We start from the raw sequence: 12,749 nt of genomic DNA on the forward strand, positions 1-12,749 counted from the left end.
ATTACTTAGCACCAGGTATCAAATTCTGGACTAGCCAATGATGAACACTAGGTCAAGGGGTCACTCCTGGCTCAGAGAGGAGTGTTGCCAGGAGTTTCTAAAACTAACAGTCTGGTGAAGCTACATGCCAGGATCATGCTGTTACAAGAGCTTAGGAAGTAAACCCAAGTGCGGGACGCAGGCACGGAGATTGAGTCTGGATGCTTACACGGGTGTAAACGCCAAACTGAAAACAGGAGGAATCTTGCCGCAGAGAAACAGAGTCTCATAGGTAAACCTTGAAACAGGAGCTAGACTTAGAACAAACAGTTCTAAGTGGTTGGGGAACGTAGTTATCTCACAGGAAAAAGACCAGTGAACTGGCAAATAGTGGTTGTGACGTAGGGGTTTCTATACTGTGTCTTTGATAGAAACCAGGTGTGCTATCATTAAAGAGAATTAGAAGCAATTAGGGAAATTAACAATCGGGACCATGGCATAATCAAAGAAAACTAGGAGCAAGATAGGGAATTAATGATCGGGACCATGATAGTACCCTCCCCTCAACAGGAGACTCCAGGTGACCTACCAGGTTTGTCCGGATGGTCCTGATGGAAATCACGGATGAGGGAAGGGTCCAAGATTAAGGAGCGGGGAATCCAGGAACATTCCTCCAGGCTGTATCCTTCCCAATTGACCAGGTATTGGAGGCCCCTGCCTTGGCGGCACACATCCAGTAATTGCCGGACGGTGTATGCTGGATGGTCGTCAATGACCCAGGTGGATGGAGGGAGCTCGGCAGGAGGGTATAAAGGGCTGACTGATACTGGTTTTAATTGGGAAACGTGGAATGTAAGATGGATGTGCATATATTTGGGTAGTTTAAGTCAAACTGCCTAGGGGCTGATAATACTCTCAATCTCAAATGGTCCCGGGAAACGGGGGGCGAGTTTCCTGGGCTCATTCTTGAGGGGGATGTCTTTAGGAGAGAGCCAAACCTTCTGCCCAGGCCGATAATCAGGTGCAGGAATCTGATGGCGATCGGCAATCCTCCAGTTGCGGTCGGCTGAACAGTGCCGGGCCGCGTGTGTCTTTCCAGATCTTGCGGCACTGGCGGAGATGGGCCTGAACAGAAAGCACAGCAATGTCCTCTTCATGAGCAGAGAACAGAGGGGGTCGGTAACCGAGGGAGCATTCAAAGGGAGACAGTGCTGATCGGGGAGTTGTGTGCGTACTCTACCCAAGCAAGATGGGTGCTCCAGGCAAACGGGTTGTTGCACAGTGCAGTGCTGCTTCCAAATCCTGGTTAGCTCGCTCTGTTTACCTGTTCATCTGCAGATGAAAGCCGGACAACAGATTTACTGAGGCTCCAAGGGCTTGACAAAAAGATCTCCAAACTTGAGAGACGAATTGGGGATCCCAGTCAGACATAATGTCTGAGAGAATCCCGTGAAGGCAGAACATGTGACGAATGAGAAGGTCGGCTGTTTCACGGGCTGTAGGGAGTTTAGGAAGGGCTATGAAGTGCACAGATTTGGAGAAACGGTCCACCACGGTGAGTACAGCAGTGTTCCCACGTGAAGGGGGTAGTCCCGTAATGAAGTCCAGCGCAATATGAGACCAAGAGCAGCCAGGAACAGGTAGGGGACGAAACAATCCAGCAGGTGGTCAGTGGGAAGCTGTTCCGCGAGCACAAACAGAACAGGCAGAGACAAAGGAACGGTTGTCAGCGTCCATGGAGGGCCACCAGAAATGACTCTTCATGAGGGACAGAGTCCATTCGATCCCGGGATGGCAGGCAAAACGAGACATGTGCTCCCACTGGAGAACCTGAGATCAAACGGAGTTGGGCACAAAGAGGAGATTGGAGGGTCTGTTGCCTGGGTCTGGCTGAGTCCATTGAGCCTCTTTGACTATGGCCTTGATCTCCCAGGTGAGGGCAGCCATTACACAAGATAGCAGAAGGATGGTCTTGGGGTTGGGAAGGTCCTCCCCAGAAATGTATTGATGAGAGAAGGCATCAGGCTTCCCGTTCTTGGACCCCAAATGACAGGTGAGTGTAAATCTAAACCAACCAAAAAAATAATGCCCAATGGACCTGGCGGGAATTCAGGCGTTTGGCGGTTTGGATATATGCAAGGTTCTTGTGATCGATCCAAATGATAAACGGATGTTCCGCTCCCTCCAGCCAGTGCCTCCACTTCTCCAAAGCAAGTTTGACCGCCAGTAACTCCTGGTTCCCTACATCATAATTTCTTTCAGCAGGGGACAGCCAGTGAGAAAAGAAGGCACAGGGATGAAGTTTTTGGTTAGGGCCTGATCATTGGGAGAGGACCGCTCCCACCCCAGAGTCGGAGGCGTTGACCTCCACAATGAATTGACAAGAGGGGTCTGGCTGGACCAGGGTGGGAGCGGAGGTGAAACGCCTCTTCAGCTCCGAGAAGGCAGCATCCGCTTCGGGGTCCCAGTGAAAAGGGGTCGTAGGAGAGTTGAGTCGAGTAAGGGGTGCTGCCACCCGGCTATAATCCCTGATGAAGCGACGATAGAAGTTTGTGAACCCCAGAAATTGCTGGAGTTGCTTGAGTGTCGTAGGTGTTGGCCACTCTGCCTCCACCCGGATCTTTTCAGGATCTGTTCTCACTTGCCCGCTCTCAATGATGTATCTGAAAAAACTGACTGATGGAATGTGAAATTCACACTTCTTGGCTTTTACGAATAATTTGTTCTCCCAAAGCCTCTGCAGAACTTGACGGACATGGTGGGTGTGTTCCTGAAGATTGCTGAAGAAGATTAAAATGTTATCCAAATAAACAAACTGTTAATGAAATCTCTAAGCACATCCTTTATCAGGGCTTGGAAAATGGTGGGGGCATTGGTGAGGCCGAATGGCATGACCAGGTACTTGAAGTGACCAAGAGTGGTGTTGAACGCGGTCTTCCACTCAACTCCCTCACTTATCCTGACCAGATGATAGGCACTTCGTAGATCCAACTTGGAGAAGATGGTGGCTCCGTGAAGTGGTTCGAAAGCAGAGTTGAGAAGGGGCAGTGAATATTTGTTCTTTATAGTTGTGCTATTTAGGCCTTGGTAATCAATGCAGGGGCGCAGTGAGCCATTCTTCTTCCCCACAAAGAAGAAACCTGCACCAACAGGGGAGGATGAGGGCCGGATAATGCCCGATCAGAGAGATTCATTTAAGTACACTTCCATTGCCTCCCCTTCTGGTCGGGACAGGTTATACAGCCAACTGGTGGGTAGAGGGGCCCCGGGGAATAGGTGAATTACTCAATCAGAAGAGCAGTGTGGCGGCAGGGAAAGGGCCCGCTGTTTGCTGAATACTTCTCCCAGATCATGGTACTCTGCTGCAACCTTGGTTAAGTCAGGGGTCTCAGCAGCAGACGAGGTCGTGGTGACTTTCACAGGGGGAAGGGCTGATTGAAGACAAATGGAGTGACAGAACGGGCTCTAGCTGGCTATCTTCCCGGTGGACCAGTCGATATGAGGATTATGGCAGTCCAACCAGAGATACCCAAGAACTATAGGAGCTTGAGGGGAGGAAATTAAGTTAAATTGTACCTGCTCCCAATGGTTCCCAGAGAGAATTAGAGACAGGGGTGGTGTGCAGTGTGTGACCCGGGCCAGAAGTCTGCTGTCCAGTGACCGGACCTCCAGAGGGGCACTCAACAGCTCCCAAGGAATTCCGGCTTGGGAAGCTATGTCTTCATCCGGAAGATTGCCCTCAGCATCGGAGTCCACTAGAGCTGACAGAGGCAGGAATTGTTTGTTGCAACATAAAGTTACCTGGATCTGCATCTGGGTTCGGGGAACGGAAGGGAATGTTGTCTGGCTCACCAGGGTCCCCCTTTCTACTGGTGAGCCTTCCTTCTTTGGCCGAAGGGGACAGGTAGCTCGGACATGGCCAGACAGGCTGCAATAGAGACACTCACCTGCTCTCAATCTCCGGAGTCGCTCAGCGGGAGAGAGGCGGTTCCGTCCCAGCTGCATGGGTTCCTCTCCGGCTGGACTTGGAGCAGGAGGAGGAAAGAGGCTTGTTCTGGTGGGAGGCAGAAACGAGTGCTGGGGAGTGGCCAATGCTGGTGGACGACAAGTTCTTTCCCTGTGGCATTCTCAAAGATGTTTGTCCATCCTGGTGGCTAGCGAGATCAACCTATCCAGGCTGTCGGTGTCATCCCTTGCTGCCAACTCGTCCTTCACCATGTTGCTGAGGCCATTCCGGAATACCCCTTAGAGTGCCTCATCGTTCCACCACGAGTCAGCCACTAACGTCCAGAACTCCACGGAGTATTCGGCAACACTATGGATGCCCTGACGGAGGGTGAGTAGATGCTTAGCGGCATCTTTACCACGGATGGGGTGGTCAAGGATCTTTCTCATCTGTGTGATAAAGGTGGGGAATGAAGAGCAGATATCCACCTGATTATTCCAGACAGCCGTAGCCCACGCTAAGGCACTTCCCCGCAACAATCCCATGATGTAAGCTACCATTGACTTGTCCGTGGAGTACGTGGATGACTGCTGATCAAACACCGAGGAGCATTGCAGAAGGAAGTCCCGGCACTTCCCCAAATCCCCAGTGTAGTGATCTGGTTCCGGTATGTGTGGTTCTCTTGGCTAGGGTGTTGCTGACACATAGGGGGTTGCCACTACACACTGTCTGGACTGATTTGACTGAGTTCCAGGAGAGGATGGGGTAAGATTAGTGGATACACAATCCACCTGGTCACCGATCTTTGTTATGTTAGCAGTCAGGGAACGGAGGTTCTCCATAACATCCCGGAGGAGTTGATCGTGCAGACCCAGTAGGGAGCCCTGGCTAGCGAGGATTTGTCGCAGGGTCTTCATGTCTGCTGGGTCCACAGTGGCCAGTTCATTCTGTTACAAGAGCGTAGGAAGCGAACCCAAGTGCAGGACCCAGGCACAGAGATTGAGTCTGGATGCTTACACGGGCGTAAACGCCGAACAGCAAACTGGAGGGATCTTGACACGAAGCCCTGTTATGGAACCTTGACATGAAGCCTTGACGTGGAGAAACGGAGCCTCGTAGATAAACCTTGAAACAGGAGCTAGACTTAAATGGTCGGGAAAGTAGTTATCTCACAGGAAAAAGACCAGCAAACTGATGACTAGTGGTTGTGACGTAGGGGTTCTTACACTGAGTGTTTGATGTGCTATCAGGTGTGCTATCATCAAATTAGGGAATTAGGGAAATTAAGGATCAGGACCATGGCATAATCAAAGAAAATTAGGAGCAAGATAGGGAATTAATGATTGGGACCATCACACATGCATGCGTTAAGCAGCATGAGCACTTTTAAACAGGCAGAGATATGGATTAGATCAAAACTGTGCAGTGCTGCCATATCTAGCCATGAATGATCACGGATAATTCATCAACATTTGTGAAGTGGGGTGCCGTGTGCAATCATAATCGATTGAAAACGGACGTGGGAGCATGGAGGAACATCGGGAAATCTCCAGGAAGACCTTCTTCATTGCTGCTGCTGCTGTGAGGTCCGGGACTCTGCTGGGAAGAACAGGCCCCCAGTCCTCGGGGTCACGTTGCCGATGGCCGTCTTAATACGCTCGGCAGAGGATGGTGTGAGGAGAAGCTGTGCCGGAGGGGATGGTCGTTGGCTCGGAGGTTCGACGGACTCGGAGTCCGCTGCGGTCGGGTCGCTTTCGGTGTGTGCTGTGTCTGCAAGGCTGAGTCAGGTGGCACCGTGGAAGTCCATAGCGGGGGTATTCCCTTCTGCCACCGGCGTGGGATGGCGAGTCTGTCAGGACCCTGGGGACTTGTGGAAACTGTGTAGTGATTTCTTTTGAACTTATAGTCCTTTAACATCTTTGGACTATTTTTACTATGCCCATAGTCTGTTTTTTTTTAATCTATTATGCTATTGTTTGCACTGTTGTAACTATGTGGTTTTGTGCAGGTCTTGTAGCTTTAGTTTTTGGTCTTGTTTGTCTGGGGGAATTGGAGCTCCTTTCCGGGGAACGCACTAAGACGGTAGCACGATATTAATACGCAGCAGCCTCTCCAGACTCTGGATTGGGGATTGCCAAACATTATGTGGATTTTCTAGTGTAGTCTGTTTTGTCATATGCTTTTGTGATATCATTCTGGAGGAACGTTGTCTCATTTTTTAACTGCATTGCATTTGTGGTTTCTAAATGACAATAAACTGAATCTGAATCTGAATCTGAACATACGAGAGAAGGAGGTTCCAAGAACATTCCCATCCTTAATGAAACCAGGTGCCAATATACGAGTGCCAAGGATGAGCTGAAGTATTTGCTACCTTGTTCCACTAGGTGCCTTTCTGATGGTCCATCTTGGTTTCCTCCAGAAATCTCCAATATCGCAGAAGCCAATTTTCAGTTAGTTTGATTCATTCCACATGATATCAAGATGTAGTTGAAAACACTATAAACAGTAAAAGCTACTAAACCAGACAAAACCCCAGCTGTAGTACAGAAGATCCACATTCCAGAGATAGCTGCACCTCTAGCCAATTTGTTCCTGTAATTCCAACACTGGCATCTAGCTAAATGTGGAAAATTGCCTAGGTAAGTTCCATTCACAAAAAAAACAGGATAAGTGTAATCCACCTGTGTAGTTATCAACCAATTCATCTACTCTCAGTCACTGGGTATCTAATAGAAGGTGTTGCTAATGGTATCAAGTGACACTCCTGTTTGGGATATTGGTAGAATTATTTTTTTCTGGACATCATCGTTGACTTGGTCCAAACAGGGATCAACAACCTAAACATAAACAAGAGAAAATCTGCAGATGCTGGAAATCTGAGCAACGCACACAAAGTGCTAAAGGAACTCAGCAGACCAGGCAGCATCTATGGAAAAAAAATTAATGTTTTGGGTTGAAACCTTCCTAAAAAATCTAAAGTCTGAACTGTGATAAGAATGCTATAAAGGCTACATTCAACTGAGTATAGTTTAAGGAACTCTGATAAAATTGGTATCAATGGGCTTCAATGGGCACCCCAGTAATTCGAGTCGTCTCTACAAAAAGGAAAGTAGTTGTGATTGTTTGAAGTCATTGATCTCAGCCCCAGGACATCATAACTAGAGTTTCTCAGGACAATGCTCTTTGCCCAATCATCATCAGTTAGTTCATCACTGACCTTCAGGAGATCAGAAGTGGGATGACTGTGCAGATGATGCACAATCTTCAGTTTCAGACACAGCTCTTCAGCAAATGAACTAGTCCATGACTTCATGCAATAAGACCCAGACAACGCTTTAGTTGTTTGTCATATACAATAATGATCTGGATGATGGGGTGGTAAATTGGATTAGTAAGTATGCAGATGATACTAAGATAGGTGGCGTTGTGGATAATGAAGTAGGTTTTCAAAGCTTGCAGAGAGATTTAGGCCAGTTAGAAGAGTGGGCTGAAAGATGGCAGATGGAGTTTAATGCTGATAACTGTGAGGTGCTACATTTTGGTAGAAATAATCCAAATAGGACATACGTGGTAAATGGTAAGGCATTGAGGAATGCAGTAGAACAGAGAGATCTAGGAATAATGGTGCATAGTTCCCTGAAGGTGGAATCTCATATGGATAGGGTGGTGAAGAAAGCTTTTGGTATGCTGGCCTTTATGAATCAGAGCATTGAGTACAGGAGTTGGGATGTAATGTTAAAATTGTACAAGGCATTGGTAAGGCCAAATTTGGAGTATTGTGTACAGTTCTGCTCACCGAATTATAGGAAAGATGTCAACAAAATAGAGAGAGTACAGAAGAGATTTACTAGAATGTTACCTGAGTTTCAGCACCTAAGTTACAGAGAAAGGTTGAACAAGTTAGGTCTTTATTCTTTGGAGCGTAGAAGGTTGAGCGGGGACTTGATAGAGGTATTTAAAATTATGAGGGGGATAGATAGAGTTGATGTGGATAGGCTTTTTTCCATTGAGAGTAGGGGAGATTCAAACAAGAGGACGTGAGTTGAGAGTTAAGGGGCAAAAGTTTAGGGTAACTTCTTTACTCAGAGTGTGGTAGCTGTGTGGAATGAGCTTCCAGTAGAAGAGGTAGAGGTAGGTTTGATTTGGTCATTTAAAAAAAAATTAGATAGGTATATGGACAGGAAAGGAATGGAGGGTTATGGGCTGAGTGCGGATCAGTGGGACTAGGTGAGAATAAGCATTCAGCACGGACTAGAAGGGCCAAGATGGCCTGTTTCCGTGCTGGAATTGTTATATGGTTATAGTGTGAGTTGATTAGCAGAGATTAAGGTAAGCCAGAATGGGCTAGCAGAACACCGCAGTAAGAACCTGGTTGACACTATGTTTGGGATTTGATCATATCATTAAAAATTTTAAATTATTTTCACACTCTGCTGTTAGGTGGCAAGTTACCTTTGTGCCACAAAGTGCCAGGTGATGATAGGTTACAACAGAAGAGAGTCTAAACACTTGCATTTAATATTCCAATGGCACTATGACAGCTGGGTATAGTATCGGCATTGTCATCTGAGTTTACCCTACCAAGGCAGGTTGTGGATTTTAAATGCAGTTAATAATCTGGGAATTGAAAAAAATCTAATCTTAGTAATAATAATGACAGGAACCATCAGTTTTTTGGGAGTGGTTGGTGGCATGCGTGCAGACACACCCACTCCTGAGACAGCAGGCAAGGTCCTTTGATTCCAAAATATTGGTTTATTGATCATTACATAATATCTCTCTGGTAGTTTCTGCTCCCTCCCCTCTCCGTTTCCCCTTTCCCAACCATGATTTCCCTCTCCCTGTCCCCTTTCCACTCTCAGTCTACAATAGAGACCCGTATCAGAATCAGTTTTATCATCTCTCAGGTATGTCAGGAAATTAAATTTTTTTGGCAGCAGTACAGTGCAATACATAAAATTACTACAGTACTGTACAAAAGTCCTAGGCACCCTAGCTGTATATATCAGTGCCCAGAGTTTAGGACAGTACTTAGTATACTTTGAAAATACATTTATTTGAACTTTGAACATTCAGAGGAAGAATAAAACAGGACAGATTACTAGTACACCAGAATGATGGGTGTACCTTTATCTGTAGGACTCCAGTTGTTTCTGGTCAGTACAAACTTCTCAAGGGCAATTAGCAATGGCCAATAAAGGCTGAGCTTGTCAACAACTTTCACCTCATTTATAATGAATTAATAAAAGGTCCTTATTATTTTTGCTCATCTAAAGGGATTCCATAGTTGCAGTGTTTTATGTCATTGCTGTAAAGGTGAATGGGAATCTGATCCCAGAGATACTGGATTTAAACTGTAGCATTAACAATTTGTTCCTAATCAATTTTTGGTTTAGAAATGTTGTTTCATGAAATCCAGATTATTGAAATGAAGGAAAATATTGTGTAGTTGAACAAAAGCAATTTTAAAGCAGATTTTTATCTATTCAGAACCCCACTGTAAAATTTCAGCTGGGTTGTATTGCAGTAATGTATTCTTAAAGACTTCCCTAACAAGACAGTAACCAAGAATGTCTGTCTCAAAATTTCTTAGACACATTATGTGCATATGCTTGGCATATATCCAAAATATTTTTATATGGCATGCATATGCAGGAGGATGCTTAAGAATTTACGGCAGAATTTTCAAGTTACTCTCTGAAGACTGACATATATTCCTGTCTGTGTTAATGCTAATCAGGTGTTTAAAGTAGATAGAGTAGGTTTTGTTTTGTGGCATTAGTTGCAATGTGCTACCAGAAAACTTCCTTCATGAAAGCAGTATAAAAGAATTAACAGGAATTAGAAAAAGTGCTATTTAAATATATGCTTTAGCTAACTGGAAGTTATTTCTGAAGGGTACATGTATATGGATGCAGTCAGAAGTATTTTCCTCCTATTTGCTACAGTTGGCCTTTAGCCGTCAGTGAAGAAAAAGCACAATATTTCTGTGAAAACGTGATATCTTCTCAGTCTAATTCTTTAATAGGTTAAATTACAATCATTGTCCTGAGAGGGTAATGTGCTATTTTTGTTGTCACTCAGTCACTAACACTGTGTGTTAAAGGCTTCATGCTGGCACCCTTTTCATACGGATTAAAAAAGTAGTTTTGGTGCTCTCCTCAGTTTGAAATTCAAACAGAACTGGTGTTTCTAAACCAGAACCTTCTTTGCCAATAGTCTCCCAATGCACAAGCTAATAAATCATATATACTGATATACAATACTTCCTTTCTATGTATGATGAAAGAACAGAATTTAATACAGTATTTCAGGAAATTAATTGTTTCACTTTGCATTACTTCAAAGGCCAGGGCAATAGTGAACTGTAACCTGGTTTGACAGATATCTGAAGATAGAAAAAAAAATTTCTCTTGCAACAGAAAAAGTAAGGGGAAAATAAGAAAACCTAGGAATGGAAGAATTAAGTTAATTATCTTTTTTTTTAATCAAGTGATTTGCTGTAATGAGAATTATCAGAGAAACGTGTACTGAAAAAAACTTTTAATCCACATGAGAAAGGAAATTGGGCTTTAACTTAACAACAAATCAGAAAGGTTGTAGTTGTGCCAGAGCAGTACTCTCTCAACACTAAAGTACAATGTCAATCTAGAGTTTGTGCTCAGTCTCTGGAGGGAGATTTGAACCTATTACTTTCAGAGGGCAGGGTATAGCCAAGTTAACTACAGTTAGTAAACATTTGAGAATTTACCTTCGACAAAAATTTGTGATAAAAGGTTGAAATAACACAAGAACGTAAGGAATAGGAGCAGGAGTAGGCCATCTGGCCTGTTGAGCCTGCTCTGCCATTCAATAAGATCATGGCTGATCTGGCCATGGACTCATTTCCACCTGCCTGCCTTTTCCCCATAAACCTTAATTCCCCTACTATGCAAAAATCTATCCAAACTTGTCTTAAATATATTTACTGAAGTAGCCTGCACTGCTTCATTGGGCAGAGAATTCCACAGATTTTCCACTCTCTGGGAAAAGCACGTTCCTCTTCATCTCCATCCTAAACCTACTCCCCTGAATCCTGAGGCTATCTCCCCTTGTTTTAGTCTCACCTACCATTGGAAACATCTTTCCTGCCTCTATCTTATCTATCCCTTTCATAACTTTACATGTTTCTATAATATCTTCTCTCATCCTTCTGAATTCCAATGAGTACAGTCCCAGGCAACTCAATCTCTCCTCATAGTCAACTCCTTCATCTCTGGACATCCTCTGCACTGCCTCCAGAGTCAGTATATCCTTCTTCAAGTATGGAGACTAGAACTGCACGCCGTACTCCAGGTGCAGCCTCAGCAGCACCCTGTACAGTTGCAGCATAACCTTCCTGCTCTTAAATTCAATCCCTCTATTGTTACATATCTCGTGGGTATCTTGTCACTGTCACATGACCATGATGTAACTGAGGCTCTGCTGGGCATGATGTAATGTTCTTGTGATGGTGGAGTGATGTAATTTTCCTGCCAGTGAGAGGTCATGTGATGGCCTGTTTCAACAGGGTATAAAAGGAGAACCCCTCCCTGTGACGCAGGTCAGTTTGTGGTTTAATTTGTCAGTAACTCCGTTCTGCTGCGTAGTTGATTTTATGACGCAGTTTCGTTTTAAAAGTGGAGTTTTAATTTCTACTGTAAGAATTGTTGTGCCGGCAGTTCTGAAAGTCGCTGCCAGTTAAAGTCCATTTGGAGAGTGAAGAATTATTGAAGTTCGGGAAGCTGAAGGATCAAGGAAAGTTGATGTTGTCGGTGATAAAACAGGTTCGACCTTATTTAATCTTTGTACAAGGAGTTAGTAACCTGTGTCCGAGATAGCTCCTGCATTCTGAAAGCAGAAAGAGTTGGATGCAGTGTTTCGTCAAGGAAAGGTCAGTACCTCTAAGCCATTTTACTTCCTTCATCGTAAATCCTTCGGGCAAGGTACTTCAGCTGGGATCAGCAGTAACGTCACGAAAGAGGATTTATTACTTCAAGGAAAGTCTCTCCTAACTGACTGTAAATCATTTTGGACTTTTTGCAATACTACTTTAAAGAACTGAGTTCGCATTTCTCGCTTTAAGAACTGTTTGAGCTGCCGTATAGCAGTCGACTTCCGGTTAAGTTAATCATTTGTTTACTTTTGGGGGTTTTTCAGTGGTGTTTAATAAATGTTTTATTTTGTCATAAAATTATACATCTTCTGTCTCAATTATATATTCATTGTTGCTGGATCGTAACACTATCAATGAAGGCCAACATTCTATTTGCCTTCATGATAGCCTGCTGCACCTGCAAACCAACCTTTTGTGATTCATGCACAAGCACTCCCAAGTCCCTCTGCACAGCAGCATGCTGCATTTTTTTACCATAATCTGCTCTTTCATTTTTCCTTCCAAAGTGGATGACCTTGCATTTACCAACATTGTAATCCATCTGTCAGACCTTTGCCCACTCACATAACCTGTCTATATCTCTCTGCAGACTCTCTGTATCTTGCCAATGTATTTTTAATTCCCATAATAGTAAAGCTAAGACTCAAATTTTCAACAATGTTTAAATACGAGTAATAGAGTTGTAATGTAGGTCATTAATGTACTGTATAAACAACATTAGAGGATGAAAACTTGAAGCAAACTTGAAAATCTGCGAAGTAGCTATTACCTCCTTTAGTGGTATTTGGAATAAATAATTTGTAACAGTGCTGTATTATCAACTTTAAGATGAGGTGGATGAATATGTAGATAGTATGTAGCTATTGGAATTGATTATCCAAAAATAAAATACCACAGATGCTATAA

Source organism: Hemitrygon akajei, chromosome 8 (assembly GCF_048418815.1).
Source record: "Hemitrygon akajei chromosome 8, sHemAka1.3, whole genome shotgun sequence".
NCBI classification, from domain to species: Eukaryota; Metazoa; Chordata; class Chondrichthyes; order Myliobatiformes; family Dasyatidae; genus Hemitrygon; species Hemitrygon akajei.